The sequence below is a fragment of the Rhinolophus sinicus genome, linkage group LG07 (assembly GCF_036562045.2).
Source record: "Rhinolophus sinicus isolate RSC01 linkage group LG07, ASM3656204v1, whole genome shotgun sequence".
NCBI classification, from domain to species: Eukaryota; Metazoa; Chordata; class Mammalia; order Chiroptera; family Rhinolophidae; genus Rhinolophus; species Rhinolophus sinicus.
In genome coordinates this window covers 50,188,691-50,204,680 of record NC_133757.1, presented here as the reverse complement: position 1 = coordinate 50,204,680, position 15,990 = coordinate 50,188,691, and the positions used below count along the sequence as shown (strand labels likewise).

General features: G+C 36.6%; 1 protein-coding gene across 4 annotated transcripts in view; it reads left to right on the top strand.

The window, feature by feature from the left end:
• The first annotated feature begins 3,047 nt into the window (after window positions 1-3,047).
• P4HA1 (prolyl 4-hydroxylase subunit alpha 1) overlaps window positions 3,048-15,990 on the top strand; it is a 74,693-nt gene continuing 61,750 nt past the window's right edge. For 2 of the 4 annotated variants that reach the window (XM_019745966.2, XM_019745965.2), the window contains exon 1: window positions 3,048-3,184. The gene's annotated coding sequence lies outside the window, so the exon portion shown is untranslated. Of the gene's footprint in view, window positions 3,185-3,681; window positions 3,804-5,408; window positions 5,532-15,990 lie in introns of those variants that run through there. The other 2 variants (XM_019745961.2, XM_019745963.2) reach the window with 2 other exon arrangements.

The window sequence follows — 15,990 nt, the reverse complement described above, 5'->3', positions numbered from 1 at the left end:
TTCCAGGACCTTGGAAAGGGCTAGTGCAAATGAAGGCCCCTGAAGCTATAGTTTTCTTAGCTTTACAGTAGATCTGCATCAAGGTTTGGAGCTATTGTATTTATAGAGTAAATTGTCAGTTTTCACAGTCAGCTCTATATAGGGTCAGTGGATAAATTAATTACAGCTTCATCTGAGGCAATTTTTCTAGCAGATCTTTGCCTTGTGTCAAAGGGACTGGCTCCCTGCTAGTTGTTTCAACTAGGAATAGTCATGACCATTTCATACTCATAAAAAGTATTGAGGACTCTAAAAAGCTTTTATGTGGTTTATGTCTATCAACATTTACTGTATTAGGAGTCAAATCAAACACGCAAAATATTTTTTATTAATTCATTTAAAAACGATAATAAATCTGTTACATGTTAACATAAATAACATTTTTAAATGAAAAACAACTATTTTCCAAAGCAAAAATAATTTAGTGAGAAGAGTGGCATTATTTTACATTTCTGCAAATCTCTTTAACATCTGGCCTAATAGAAGATTCTTGTATCTGCTTCTGCATTCAACCTGTTGCACAGGACATGTAGTCTCTGGAAAACTCCACTGTACTTTCAAGAGAGTGAAAAAGGCACATAAAGTCTTAGTATGAAATAATTTTCTCAGCCACACTTTGAGAACTGCTGATTTAGACATCACTATACAGTACTCCCCCCTTATCCACACAGAATATGTTCCAAAATCCCACAGGATGCCTGAAACCACGGATTGTGTCAAACCCTATATATATATATATTATGTTTTTTCCAATACATATATACTTATGATAAAGTTCAATTTATAAATCAGGCACAGTAAGAGATTAACAACAACAATAATAAAATAGAACAATTGTAACAATATACTATAATAAAAGTTATGTTAACGTGGTCACTCATTTCAGAAGATCCCTTGCTAATGTCTTTGTATAAGCTCAGTGCTTTCTGGTACAACATGTTACCATCAATTGGAACAGAACGTTTTCTGTTCATGTCTTCCACCCACAAATTTAATGCCTTTTTCATCTTTACTAAGCACTGGTCCTACACTGTGGCCCTAAGTTTTGTGGTTTGAGGTGCAACAGCAAAACTAACAAATTTATTCTTCCTTTTTCACAATTTCATGGATAGAAGATTCACTCTTACCATAGGTCTTAGCAACCTCAAAATATGACTTTTTTTTCTTTCCTTATTGAGTCAAGAGCTTTTACCTTTTCATTTAAAGGAAGCACTTTATGGCTTCTCTTTGGCATATCTGGATTTCCAGCATCACTAGTCCTGAGCTTTGGGGCCATTAAGTAAAAAGGGTGGTTACTTGAACACGAGCACTGTGATACTGTGACAGTGGCTCTGATAACCCAGAGGACAGCTAAGTGACTAATGGGCGGGGAAAGGATATGCAGGATGAAGGGATGATTCATGCCTTGGGCGGGATGGAGCATGATGGAGTGAGGTTTCATCACGCTACCCAGAGGCATGCAGTTTAAAACTTATGCTTATTGAATTATTTCTGGAAATTTCCATTTAATCTTATCAGATCACTGGCTGACTGCAGGTAAATGAAACCACTGAAATCACAGAAAACAAAATCCCAGATAAGGAGGGACTACTATATCTGCTTTCTGGGTGCCTAAGGCTCCCAAAATATGCTCTATTTCTGTACTTATATAATTAACCCCGCCTCCTAGAGTCAAATGTTAATTATTATTATGCTTTTTAGCTTACGTGGAAAACTTTAGAAACAATTTTTAATGAGTAAGAAGTCTTAGAGAAGTTATTCTTCCCTTTCACTGACAAGGAAGAGTTATCTCTTTCATTGTACGTTCTCTGATAACAAGGCTTTCTTCTTTTAGGAATATAATGACTAGGGCAGATGTTAGACTGAGATCAAAAACAACATTGGGTGTTTTATATGCTACAACAACACAATCTAATTATTTGCCAAGGCCTTCCTGTGTGCTAGACCGGTGCTAAGTGCTTTATTATCTCATTTAATTCTCACAGTAACCCTGAGGTACCTAGCCTTATTACCAGTTACAGATGAGGAAACTGATATAGAGGTTAATGCCCAATGTCATATAGGACTGGGCCAGGAATGGAACTGTAGGGACAGAGTCCCACAGAGCAGTTTCCAGGCTCTAGGCCTCATGTGGAAAGGTGCTGACTCAGTTATCAGATGGCCATGTGCTGTTAACTAGTTGGCCATCAGCTGTAACGGGTTAGCCATTAGCCACTAATATAACTGCCATTGCTACGCCGGCAAGGAGGTTGGTGGGTTGGCAGAGAAGCAGATGGAGGATCGCGGATCATGTGGATCCTCCTTCCTGTTATCTCCAACCCAGCTGCCAGCGAGAATATGAACCCCCTACCCATGGCTCCTTTGGTGTTCCTTTTTGGCCTCACCATATTCTCTGTCCACCCGCCCAGAGCAGAGACCCTGCATTACAGGAACCTAGAAAATCTGTCTCTGGAGCAGAGTCCATTATGCTGATAAAGTATAAACGTGGGAGATGAAACAAGATTAGCAGACAGTAGAGGGGAAAGTCAGTAAAGCAAAAAGCCTCAGGGTCAAAACAGCTAAGACAGGACGCACTGTATTATTTTCCACCAGAGGCTTCCTTTCTGCTTTATTTTTTTACGCTACCACGCTTCTCTTCTCATATTTAAGACATTCATTGCCGGTGGCTTCAGTGCTCATGACTGAGACTGATGCTGAAATTAAGACGCTAAAAAAAAACCTGATGAAAAGGAGCTGGGCAAACCCAAGGTAACCACGGTGACCATGGCGTGGCAAGAACCTTGCGCAGGCGCGTTACAACCCAGGCCCGCCTGCCAGTCCCATTTCTCAGCCTCGGGCTCCACCAGCTCGTGGGGAGTACGGGTATGAGCCACGGGTGTGGGCCGGGGCCAGGGTGGGGGCCGGAGGGAAACCGGAGCCGGCGCCTGCGCAGTCGGCGGGGCGCTGGTGTGATCAAGCTCACGTAGCGAGGACTGCAGTCGCCTCCTACCCAGCGTTGCCGTAGCGGCCTAGAGGTTATAAAAGGGCTAACTGGCTCCCTCTGCTGCCCAGTTGCGCCGCCAGCGGGCTGAGGGAAGGGAGTAGGTAACCCGCCGGTGTGCTGGCAACCGAAGACTGAAGAGCGCGCTCCCGTTCCACTTCCCAGGTGAGACGCTCCCCCGACCTTGGGGACTGCGGCTGAGGCCCTCGGGCAGCCGTGGTCCTTCCCAGATGGCTCTGGTGGTCCGGTACCTGCCCTCTCTGGTGGGATGGCTTGGAGTCAGGGGTGCTCCAATTTACCCCCGGAGCCTCAGTATTTTCTTTGGACACTCAGCCCCTCGCCCTGCGCCGCGTGACCCCTGGCTGCCCCAGAGGCCCCTCTGTCCTTCTCGTACTACCCTTCTCACCTCCTCCCTGGTGGGCGCCCCCGGCCGTTTGGGCTGCGGCAGCCTCTGTCCCCGCCCCGGGACCAGCACTTTCTTGAATATTCCTTCCCAGGGTGGAATCACCCTGTTGATTTTTCCGAACTCCACTCATACCTGGTCCTCCCTGCAAAGCTGATGGGAAAACGAGTTCGGAGTGAGGGTTTTTGTCCTCCACGGCAGCAGATGGTTAGAATGTGGCAACGGAGAGGGATTTTAAAGCTCAATTGAAACTTTCCAGGCATTTTTACCCAGTCGAAAAGTCGTCGGGTCTGGGAAGTGGACCTACCCAGAGAAGTTCAGGCTTAACTCAACTGTTGCGCGCAGCGTTGCTTCTTGAGCAGCTAGAAGTGGCTCCGGGCGGTGAGTTTCGGGGCGGTTTGGTTGAGGAAGTCGGCTGTCAGATCACCCAGTCAGTCACCGGGCAAGTTAGTCTTCTTCCTTCCTTCTTCCACGAAAATTTTTTTAAAGGCACATGAGCTTCTCCCTCTCCTCTCTTTCTCTCAGCAGAGTTTGCTGCTTTTAAAGTCTCCATCAGTAAAACGAATTCCATGGTTGTGTGAGAATTTTGAGTTGGAGTACATGAATGGTCCCCAGAGCTGGGTTTTAAGGGGAAAGAAGAATGGTGCCATAAATATGAGACGATTTTTCTAGATAATTGAGTGTATTAAATACAATTCACTAAACATATGCGTTCCAGAGAGAGTGGAGAAGACTCTTGAAAGTTTTGCACTGTTTGCTTTAAGGAAGGGATGGAAAAGAAGCTAGATCTCCTTTTAGGAATTGATCTGAAAGGCCAAAGAGGCTTGTCAATTTCAATTTAACTTTCTGGTTTCTCGAGAGCCGTGGCTCTTGGACTTTCCCTTGGAATGCACTCTAAAGGGATGAAGTAGCCACTACGTGAGTGGGGGAGGGGAAAAGACGTGGCAGCACTGTTCTTTCATCAACTTTTTTGCTCAATTTTTTTTTTTTTTGAAAGGTTCTGGGCAGAAACGTATTTCCCCTTTTAGGTTTAGACGTAGCTTATGAATGAGGCTAGTCTTTTCCTAAAATAATCAAAGGAAATATTCAGTCCGCATAGCAGGAACACTGGAATTTAATTTATAAAGCATTTCAAAGGGATTTTTCTGATCTAGTTTCTATGGAGAAAATGGATACCTTAAGCAGAAAATACCCAAGGATCTGAAAGTGAACAACCATAAATACGTTTGGCTTTGATTTGAAATTTAAATAGACATTCCGTGACTTTTTTTTCTTTTAACTTTGCTTTTAGCCTGTGAGTTTAATTTCAGAATCTTAAATATTAGCTTCAAATTTTGCCTTTTGTTGTGGGACGCATAGGTTTTATCACTTACCTTTAAAAATTATGTCATATTTTATTTTGGAACATCATGCCTTAAGTCCTGCTTATTTTAGATTGCTGATGGCAAATGCTTCTTATAGATTTAACACAGACTAACTAGGAAAAAGACTACTTTGTCTTTTAGTATATGGATAATACTGTTTCCTTTGACATCTTAAAATGAGTTTTATTTTGAAGTACTGAAAGCCAGGGCTTTGGTAAGCAGATAATTACGTTGGCCATTTTGTGTGTTGGTAACTAAGGTAGTAAAATAGGTGAAAAAATTGTTTACAACTTTTAATTATTGCAGAAAAATTTAGACAGTGCAAAAGGCTATTGAAAAAAGAAAGCTTCTATCACTAAGTAGTCTCGGTTGTTGCAGGTGAGTTTTGGCTTTTTAGTAAGGAGATGTTAATCTTTTCTAAGGAGGGTTAACCTTTTCTAATCCTGTAGAGTGGGTTGTATGCTGACAAGCAGTATCTTTCATAGGGCAGTTAAGTTCAAACTCCTGCTTTTATTCCAGGGTTGCAGCAAAAGTTATTCCAGGGATGCAGCCATGAAGCTTGTGAGCCTTCCTTTCTGTGTGTGGAAAGCCTTGTTTTACTTAGCAATTAATAATTAACTGGGATATAATTACTGCTGTTAGATTTGAAGAGTCTACTCTGAAAAAAAAGAAGCAGTTCTCAACCTCTTTTGAGGTCATGAAATCCATTGAGAATCTGATAGGTGTACAACCTGGGTCAGAAAATGTAAGTACATACACACATCTGCAAGGAATTCTGTGTACCATTTACAGATACTCTCCCCGTCCCTCTAAGCACATCTATAAACTTTATTATAAGAACTAAAAAAAAAAAGAGATACGAAGTTAATCTTTAAGGATAGCTAGGTATCTATCTATCTTGAGGCAGTATTTCTTGAATATTTCTGAAAATTGAGTTGGGCTTGTAAGTCTGACTGAACTTGAGTGTACAGATGATCCTAATAAACTTTGCTAAAAGGATTTTAACAAAAGTTAATAGGTTGGAAGGAGAACTGTTGTATTGCTGAATTGTCTACACAGTCATATGTCATATTGGCCTTCTCCCCCTCACCTTGGCCGTCACCTATATTATAACATGTCTTTGGTTCTACACTGAAAGTGGAAAATGCTTGAAGATAAACAAAAATAAATTGCACAGGCCCTCGGTATTGAGCTTTATTGCTCTTCTTATAGTGAAATCTTGAATCTTATAATTAAGTCATAATGGGGTGTGTGTATATGTGTGTATGAATCTATGAGACAAGCCAAATGATGTGTGTATGTATATTTGTAAAACTAGTTAAAGCTTTATTTCAGTTTCTACTCAGTGAAATTTATTTGTATAATTTGAAACTATCCTCTCATTAGTTTTCCACTGGCCAAATATTGTGCCTTAATAAAAACCAGTGAAACTCACTCAAAGACTTTATTAAGGTTACTCTAGCGGTTTTTGAACTTAATATAATGAGAAACACTCCTTTTCCTGATATGCTGTGAACCATCAGTATGGCTATTAGTGTATTTGGTTGGGCACTGGCAAGAAATACAAGTACATAGAGAGAGATTCATGCTTCTAACGTAGTTGTCATCAGTGAAAGAGTACTATTTTACACTTCTTTCTCTTCCTGCTTAGTGTCTCATAAATGTGTCCATGTTTTGGTGGTTTACATATTTGTAATTTAAATAGTAATATAACATATGAAATTGATGTACTCAGTCTTTCTCTCTTGTTGGACATTTGAGCTGCTTCTTCATTATAAGTAGTGCAAAGAGAAGGCTGTAATTTAGTGGTTTATTTTGTCCACCTGTACAGCTACAGTAAACTTGGACCAGTTTTCTATCTGCATTTTGTTTTAGGAGAAGAAATACATGGCAATAAAATCTTATATCAGTAATTTTTTCTTCCCCCTAAAAGAATTTTCTAGGGGGATTGGACTGGGCTCTAAAAAGATATTTTAATATACTTGATAACTCCTTTATAATTTAAAAAGTGTTGCTTTATATATTATATAATTCGATCCTTAAAATAACTTTGTGAGGTAGTTTTGTATCATTCCTATCTTACAAATGTAGAGTTAATAGGTTGGGGCTCAGAGAAGGCAAGTAATTTGCCAGAGAATACAGCAGGTGGCAGAATTAGGACTTGGACCCAGGTTGTCTGTTTTCTGATTTATATTTCGTCCTTGATGATTGGTCAGACTGACTCTGAAGTAATGGAAGGAAAAAATCAATTTAATAGCATATTAACAATGTAGTAGACATGTTTTCAACATCTAGAGTCGAAATGAAATAGGGTTCCTGGTTGGTAGTAATTAACTTACTCATTCCACTCAATTAAATTTTAGAAGCATTTATAATGTGCCCAGTAGACTATGGGAGAATCAAAAGACTGATAAGAAATGTTTCAGAGGAGAAATCGGACATGAAAGTTACATGGTACACAAGCACGTTACTAACATTTTACTTGATATTAAATCTGAGTAAATAAGTGCTCAATGAAAACCTGTATCTAGATTCACATCCTCTGCAACCATGAATTCATTTTCCCCTATTCTAGTATATGTACCTTTATTTTGCATATGTTCTCTTCAGCTTGATGACTTTGGATCTGGCATTAGGAAAAAAGAAGGAATTAAAGATTAGAAAGAGAAGAGGGAGACTAGGGTAAAGGTGTTCTTTTTCTGTTTTTTAAAGCAAGAGGTTTATTTTATAAAGTGTCTTTGGGACATAATCATCTATATAAAAATTCATATAATCTACAAAAGTAAGCTGCTAGAATAAGTGAGTTTAGCAAGGTTGCAGGATACAAGATCAAAGACAGAAATAAATTATATTTTACATACTAGCAATGGAAAATTGCAAATTGAAGTTTACAAAACAGTACTACAGCATCAAAAATTTTGCAGTCCTTAGGGATAAATTTGACCAAACAAAATTGCATTACCTTTTACAGTAAAACTACCAACCCTTGAGGAGAGAAATTAACAAAGGCCTAAATAACTGAAGGTGTTCTCCTTGTGATCATTGAGTATTTATTAAGCATCTGTTATTATGTACTGGACATTGTGCTGGAAGAATCATAATTTCATTTTTGAAATAACATAGTTACATTATTTTATGTTTAATTATTTTATTTGAGAGCACTTACTAAATATTGGTTAACTGATTTTAAGTAGGCTCAAGACTTGTCTTCCGTTCTAATTGTTAACTGGATTTGCATATCTAATTCCTTCAAAAAATGCTCAGTAAGTGTTTATTTCAGTGTTTCTAAAACCTAGTTGTTGAATTTAGTACCTCAGCGCATGAATTACTGTGTACATAGGGCCTTTAGTTTTGCCTCCTTGTTCCAATAATCTCCCTTTTTTATACCCAGGTATATCATATTCATAAGTTACATAAAGACATTCTCAAATTTACATGCTCAAATTTACCAATCTTTTAACCTAAAGATATTTTTGAGAATAGATCTCAATTTACAATGTTTGAATAACAAATTTTAAATAGTGATGTTATTTGAAAACAGTGAACAGTGATCATAGCTACCAAGTGATATGTTTTATAAGTAAATAAAAAACCAATGTATGACATACTTATGATTATTAATAAAGTAATTGATATATTTTAATAACTTTATTGAGGTATAATGACAATTAATTGCACATATTTACGGTGTACAATTGATGTTTTGACAAAAGTATATACCCACAAAATTGTCAACACACGCAAGATAGGGAACATGCCCGTCATGTGATCCGCAAGAATTTCCTCATGATTCTGTAATCCCTCCCTCCTGCATTTTTTCTCATCATTGATTTTTTTTTTTTTACACTTAAGATTAGTTTGTATTTTCTAGAGTTTTCTACAAATGAAATCATACAGTATTCTCTTTTTGTGGGGTGGAGGGATTCTGGCTTCTTATACTCAGCATAATTATTTTGAAATTCACCCATTTGTTATGTGTTCCTTTTTATTGCTGAGTAGTATTACACTGTATAGATATACCACAATTATTTTTTGTCCATTTACCAGATGATGGACATTTGGGTTGTTTCCAGCTTTTAGCTGTTAGTAAAGTTGCTATGAGCACTCATGTATAAGTCTTTGGAGGGATATATACTTTCTTTTCTCTTGCATAAATATCTAGAAGAATAGCTACATCATATGTGATAGGGAAATATTTTTTTCCTAGTCTGTGGCTTGTCTTCATTTTTTTCAAAGAGCAGGAACTATCTATTCGTGGACAGTATGTCTGTGTATAAAATTCAAAAGATTGTTCAAAAAAGCTCTAGATCTAATAGGTGAATTTAGCTAGGTTGAAGGAATCAATATACAATGATCGTATTTCTTTATACTAGCAATGAATAATTGGAAATTAAAAATTTAAAGTATCATCTCAATAGCACCAAAACCCTTGAAATACTTAAGTATTAACTTTACAATATATGTCCAAGATTTATATACTGAACATTATAAAACACCGATGAATGCAACCAAAGAAGACCTCCAAAAATGGAGAGATGTATCATATTCCTGGATTGGAAGACTTAATATTGTTAAAATATCCATTCTTCCCCAGCTCATCTATAGATTCAATACAATTCCAGTCCAAATCCCAGTTGAATCTAAAATTGATATAAAAGAAGGAACTAGAAAAGGCGCGCTGAATCTGAAATTGATATAAAAAAAGGAACTAGAAAAGGCAAAACAATTTTGAAAAAGAAGAACAAAGTTGGAAAACTCACACTGCCTGATTTTTCACTTGCTATATAGCTGCAATGCACAAGACAGTGTGGTAGTGGAGAAAAGATAGACGTACAGATCAATGGACCAAAGTAGAGGATGAACAATTTGTTTTTGACAAAGGTATAAAGGCAGTTCAGTAGAGAAAGGATAGTCTGGAATATTTGGATATTCATATCCAAAACATCTCTGTTTTATTTGGGCACCTAGTATCCCTTGTTGGACACTGGAGAGCTCCAGCCTAGGAATTTATTGGGCACCAGTGGATATGAAATATGAAATGAAGTTTACTCACACTGAACTGCAAAAGGATTCCTCAAGGACAAGGGCTTAGGTTTAGTCCAGAATGAAGCAAGAGTGAAGCAGGGTGGTTGGTTTTAGTTTTCATTGTGGCTACAAGGAGGGACGTGTGTGATAGTTCCCATATGTGAGATTTACATGGTTTTAACTTCCCACCATCACCAAGGGAGTGAATGGCTGGGCTTTCTTACTGCTTTAATCAGATGTGGGGCAAAGAGGGAGGGAAGCAGCGCTTCGGAAAAGTTAGCACCCAAACATCAAAATAGAATCTTTTTGTTTATTACAGGCTCAATGCAAAAAATACCTCACACTTTATGCCAAAACTAGTTCAAAATGGTTCGTAGACCTTGAGGTAAGACCTGAAGCTATGAAATATCTGGAAGAAAATATGACAAAATTTCTTTGACCTTGGTTGGGTCAGGCAAAACTTTCTTAGATAGGACCCCAAAAGCATGATCTATAAACGAACAAGTTGATAAATTCACTTCATCAAAATTAAGAACTTCTGTTTTTGGAAACAATGAGAATGAAAAGAGAAGCCACAGACTGGGAGTAAATACTCTATCACATATCTGACAAAGGACTTGTATCCAGAATATATAAAGAACTCACAAAATTCAGTTATAAGTAGACAAACAACCTAGTTAAAAATTTGCAAAAGATTTAAGTAGAAACTTTACCAAAGAAGGTATATGGACAAATAAACACACCCAAAGATATTAAACATCATTGGTAATTGTGGAATTGCAAATTAAAACCACGAGATATCACTATATACTTAGTGATAAAATTAATAGATTATGAAAGATGAAGGAAAAAAAGGAAAATTGACAATACAAAATGCTAATGAAGTGTGGAACAATTGGAAGCTTTCTTCCATTGTTTATGGCAATGCAAGTGCTGTAGTGACTTGAGAAAAAACATTTGGCAGTTATTTATAAAGGTGAACATATACTTATCATACAACCCAGCATTCCATTACTCCTAGGTATTTACGCAGTGAAATGAAAATTTATGTTGATTTCTTTTTTGAAACAGCTTTATTGAGATGTAAGTCACATATCATACAATTGACCTGTTAAAGTGTACAAATTCAGTGGCTTTTAATATATGCAGAGTTGTGCAACCATCACAACAATCAATTTTAGAACATTTTTATCAGTTCAGATCCCTTAGCAATCACTCCTGTCTTCCTTCCCAGTCCTAGGCAGCCACTAATCTACTTTTCTGTTTTTGTGGATTTTTTTCACTTAGCACAATGTTTTCAGCGTTCATTTATGTTGTAGCATGTGTCAGTACTTCATGTTTTTTATGGCTGAATAATATTGTGTTGTATGGATATACCATATTTTGTTTATCCATTCATCCATGGACATTTGGGTTGTTTCCACCTTCTTGGCTATTGTGAATAATGCTGCTATGAACATTCATGTACAAATATTTGTGTGGACATGGGTTTTCATTTTTTTGTTGTTGTTTAAGTTTCAGATGTACAAAACAATGTAATAGTTAGATATTTGGATATAGACCTAGGAGTATATTGTTGGGTCATATGGTAACTCTATGTTTAACTTTTCTGAGGAACTGAAAAACTGTTTTCCAAAGTAGCTATATCATTTCACATTCCTACCAACAATGTGTAAGTATTCCAGTTTCTCCACCCTGACCAACACTATTATTATTATTACCATTATTATTTTACTATAGCTAAAGGGGCTGTGAAATGGTATCTCATTGTATTGATTTGCATTTCCATAATGACTAATGATTTTGAATGTTTTTTCATGTGCTTACTGGATATTTGTATATCTTCTTTGGAGAAATGTCTCTTCAAATCCTTTTCCCATTTAAAAAATGGATTATTTCTATTATTTTTATTGTTGAGTTCTAAGAGTTCTGTATATATTCCAGGTCCTAAACTTTTATTAGAAATATGATTTGCAGTTTTTTTCCCCATCCTGTGGGCTGTCTTTTCACTTCCTTGAAGGACAAAAGTTTTAAATTTTGATAAAGTCCAATTTATCCATTTTTCCTTTGTCTGCTTGTGCTTTAGGTGTCATATCTAAGAAACTTGACCAGATATTATGTCTAATTGCCTACTGAAGGTTATGAAAATTTACACCAATTTTTTCCGCTAAGAAGTATATAGTTTTAAACTTCAAAATAGTCATTGATCCACTTTGAGTTAAACATTTTAGGCTCAATTTAAAATTTTCTTAAGTTTCTTCCCAGGTAATTAATGTATTTGTTGTTATTGCAAATGTGATAATTTTTTATTGCTTCCTGTGATTGGTTATTGTTTGTATAAAGTGATCCTTTCCTAAAGGGAATGCCGTTTTTTTCCAAATAATTATTTTTTAAGTAGTATAATTTGATTTTAAAATACAGTCTTTAGTGAGGTTTTATTGAAAATTGCTTTTAGAACAGTTTACCTTCACTTCATATTCCTTACTTAAGCTTAAAAAATCTAAAATGTATATGTATATTGTAAAAAGTTTTACTTTTCACTCATATCCTTAGGGTGGTGAAGACACTAAAGTTGTCTTATCAGAACTTTTATGTAAATAAAAAACAGATGAAATTTGTTTTGGAGCAAAAGGGATTGATGGTGGTATTATATTATGCCAGCTAGTAGAGCTGTGGAGTTGATCATTTGATTTTGCTAACTCTGTCCATGATTTAAATTTGTATCTTCACTTTAGTGTACTTGGACTTTGTTTTTTGGCTCCTTTGTTTGCTTATAGAAATATTCTTTTAAAGTACATTTATTAAAGAAAATGCAGAAGTTGAGTGAAGAGGATTGACTGTGAACCCCTTCTCAGACATTGTTAATATTTTTTGAGTTCTTTTAACTACTGTATAAAGTTTTAAAGTTTTTATGTATGTATATCTAAATATGTTCTTTAAAGTTAGAAATTAGGCTTTAAAACTCCCCCACATGTATATTTAGCACTCTCCAAATTAGAAGACAAACCTAGTTTTAAGAGTTTAAATCTCTAAAGGATTGCTGCTTTTTATATTACTGCTTTTTTAAAAATACTCTAACCATGTTATGAAATCAGAGTTTCATTAATATAACCAGTTTATACAACCAGGAGAAGATACTGCAAATTCCATCTTAGAAAAATATAGACTATGTTAATATTTGGAAATACCAGCATTTATAAGCACCAGGGAAAGTATGTATAATTTAATGTTTACTTCTTTTCCTTCTTCCCTTCCACTGCCTCTGTCCACTCTCTTCTCCCACTCAAATTCCTAAACTGTAAAGCGTCTGCATCTGTCTGCTAACAGACTGGGCTGTTTGTTTCTTCTCACTGTCTTAGCCTAGGTTTGAGATTGCCTGGGCTTCCCACAATTCTTCCAGTCTTTTCGGTTCCAGTGTCCCTTGAGACACCCTTGGCAACAAATCCAGCTATTCCTGAGTCCTTGCCCCACATCTACAAGTAACATTTCTTAAGTGTCTTATATGTGCCCAGTATCTTCCTAGGGACTTTCATCTAAAGCACTGCTGTTTTTTTATTACTTGCTCTAGTGGTCAGATTTGGCCTCCTATTTTGATACCATTTTACTTATTATGCTTCCCCTTAGAGGAACCATCAAATAAAGGTGGACATTCTGTATGAGTCTTTCTAATTCGGGGGCTCTTAATATCACTTATGGTAAACTTTTGTGTTCTATATCCTGGGAACAATAATTTTGACCTTTTTTCTTACATTGGGAAATGTATGCATTTGTAATTAAAGTGTTTGAAATAGTTGAGAGGTACATTATGCAGTTTAAAAATCAGTGAAGAATGGCACCATTTTAATAATAAATACGATTAATTTCTTTCTCAAACCTTCCCCATCAGCCTACATTTATTTGTCAACTGTTCTGGTTTAGGGGAACTTCACTTTCTTAGTTGAAACAGAAACTTCAGACATTGAGTTTGACTTCAACTGTGAATCCAAACTCCAATTTAAATCTTTAAAAAAATGGATTAAAATCACATTTATTCTTAAACTCTGTATCTGTGATATAGAAGAAGCAGTTATTGGCTCTAAGAATTAAGCAGAAAAAATTGCAATTCCATTGAAAAATTGTTTTTTGGTGATAGGGGAGAGGAATAAATACATGAGAATTCTTTACAATTTTTATTTTGCCTACATAAATATTAACTACAGAGTTGATGAGAGAAACTATATGAAGTAGGACTCTGGGTTGAACAGAAACCTAACTCATACTGGCACATAGTGGGATTTATTTAAGTATTGTGGGGATCGGGAGTTAACAGCTGAGGTCAGAAGTGTGATTAGACTTCAAGAATAACTGGAACATCAAAGTGTTTTCTTAAATCTCTGGTCTGTGTTCCTCTCTGCCTATCTGCTTCAATTTTTTAGTCATTCCAGATAGGCTTCATTTACTTTTTTGACCAATATGTCAAAACTTGGTCCCTAACTTCTCCTGATCTTTATTTATAATAGTTCAGGCAGTCAGAGAGTACCTGCCATTTCTTTTCAGTTTTCATTTTCAAAATTTCCAGTAAAGAACTGAATCGCCATTTGGCTAGGGAGAAATATGCTATATAACGTGACTGTTGAAACTGTGGGGATGAATTGAAGGTAGACAGTGACAGTGAAAAAGGTAGAAGGGGGAAGTTTTCAGAAGAAAGAGAGAGGGGGTGGGAGAAATGCCATGTGGGTAAAGACAGAGGTGTGTGTTTTCTAAATGATCTTATTTTCAGCTTGTTTTCTGACAGGGAAGATTTTGAATTTGAACTTTGGAAGAACCTCCACAAGACAGCTGTGTAGCGCTGTCCGTTAAGGGCAATGTCTTGAGTTAGAGCTTCTTTCCAACCAAATCTTGAAATGCTGTTCAGTTGGAATGATGCCAATGGCTGGGTTCACTGCTTGAGTACAGAAAGCTGTGGCAGAGAGGCTAGCATGATTCCTGAGTTTTTGATCGAAAAGTTGGTCATACCATTAAAGCCCTTGGCCAGCAGATTGTAAGTACTAGAGAGGTGGCTCACTCTCTCTGGGAGCAGAAGTATGACTGGAATTCATGGAATTAAGTTAAAACAAATGGCAATTTGCTGAGGGATTATAAGGAAGAGCAGAAATGTAACTAGTTCTATTAGCAATCACTCTTAGTGGTCTTGGAAAATCCATCTGCTGATAGGCAGGAGACATGCCAAGTCTTGATATATACCACATTGTATTGGCCTGAATTAGTGTTGGTCTTCTGTAATGACCATAAAAATTGTCAGAAAGATTAGTCTAACACAGATGTCAGGAAGGCCAACAGTTGAATATAGGATTTGTATGAGGAAAAATAAACTTAAAGCTGGAGCCCTCTAAAAGAAATTTTGGAACAGTTGTGGAAGGCCTGGAGAGACTGTTAGAAGGAGTCCTGTGGAAAATTTTTAGTGTCAGAGAAAGTTTAGATTAGAATATCAAGCATTCTTTAGTCTCCCTTATTAATTTTTGAATGTTTTGTTTGGGAAAGACAAACTTTTTTTAAAAAACAATTTAATCAACTTAATCTATTTTATACTTTCAGAAGAGAGCCACAGCTTTTTTTTTTTTTTGGTTAACTTTTTAATTTACTTTAATGTGTTTTTTCCAGGACCCATCAGCTCCAAGTCAAGCAGTTGTTTCAATCTAGTTGTGGAGGGTGCAGCTCACAGTGGCCCATGCGGGGATTGAACCGGCAACCTTGTTAAGAGCGCTACGCTCTAAACAGCGCTCTAACCTGCTGCCCCGGGAAAGACAAACTTTTGAAGATGTTGCAATTTTTTTTCTTGGAAGAAAAATGTTAGACTGAAAGGCTAATAGATTATTTTTGCTAGATGCCCTGTTCTAGTAATTCATTGAAAAACTTGTACATAAAATTCAATGAATTCTGATAACTCAAAGTTGTAAATATTTACAATGTAGTAGAACTGTTTTAAAATCTGTTCCCAGGTTTTATTGACCTGTAAGTGTATGAGACTGGACTTTCCTGGAAGAAGGACTGTAGGAAAATTTTGGATAAATAATACACTTTGCAATTTATTTTTATCCAGGCCTACCTGAGAATATGTTTCCCAGGAAGATTTCTTCCATACTGTTTTTGTTTTCTTACAGTTTTTAAAATATATTCATGTATATCAAACATTATATGTA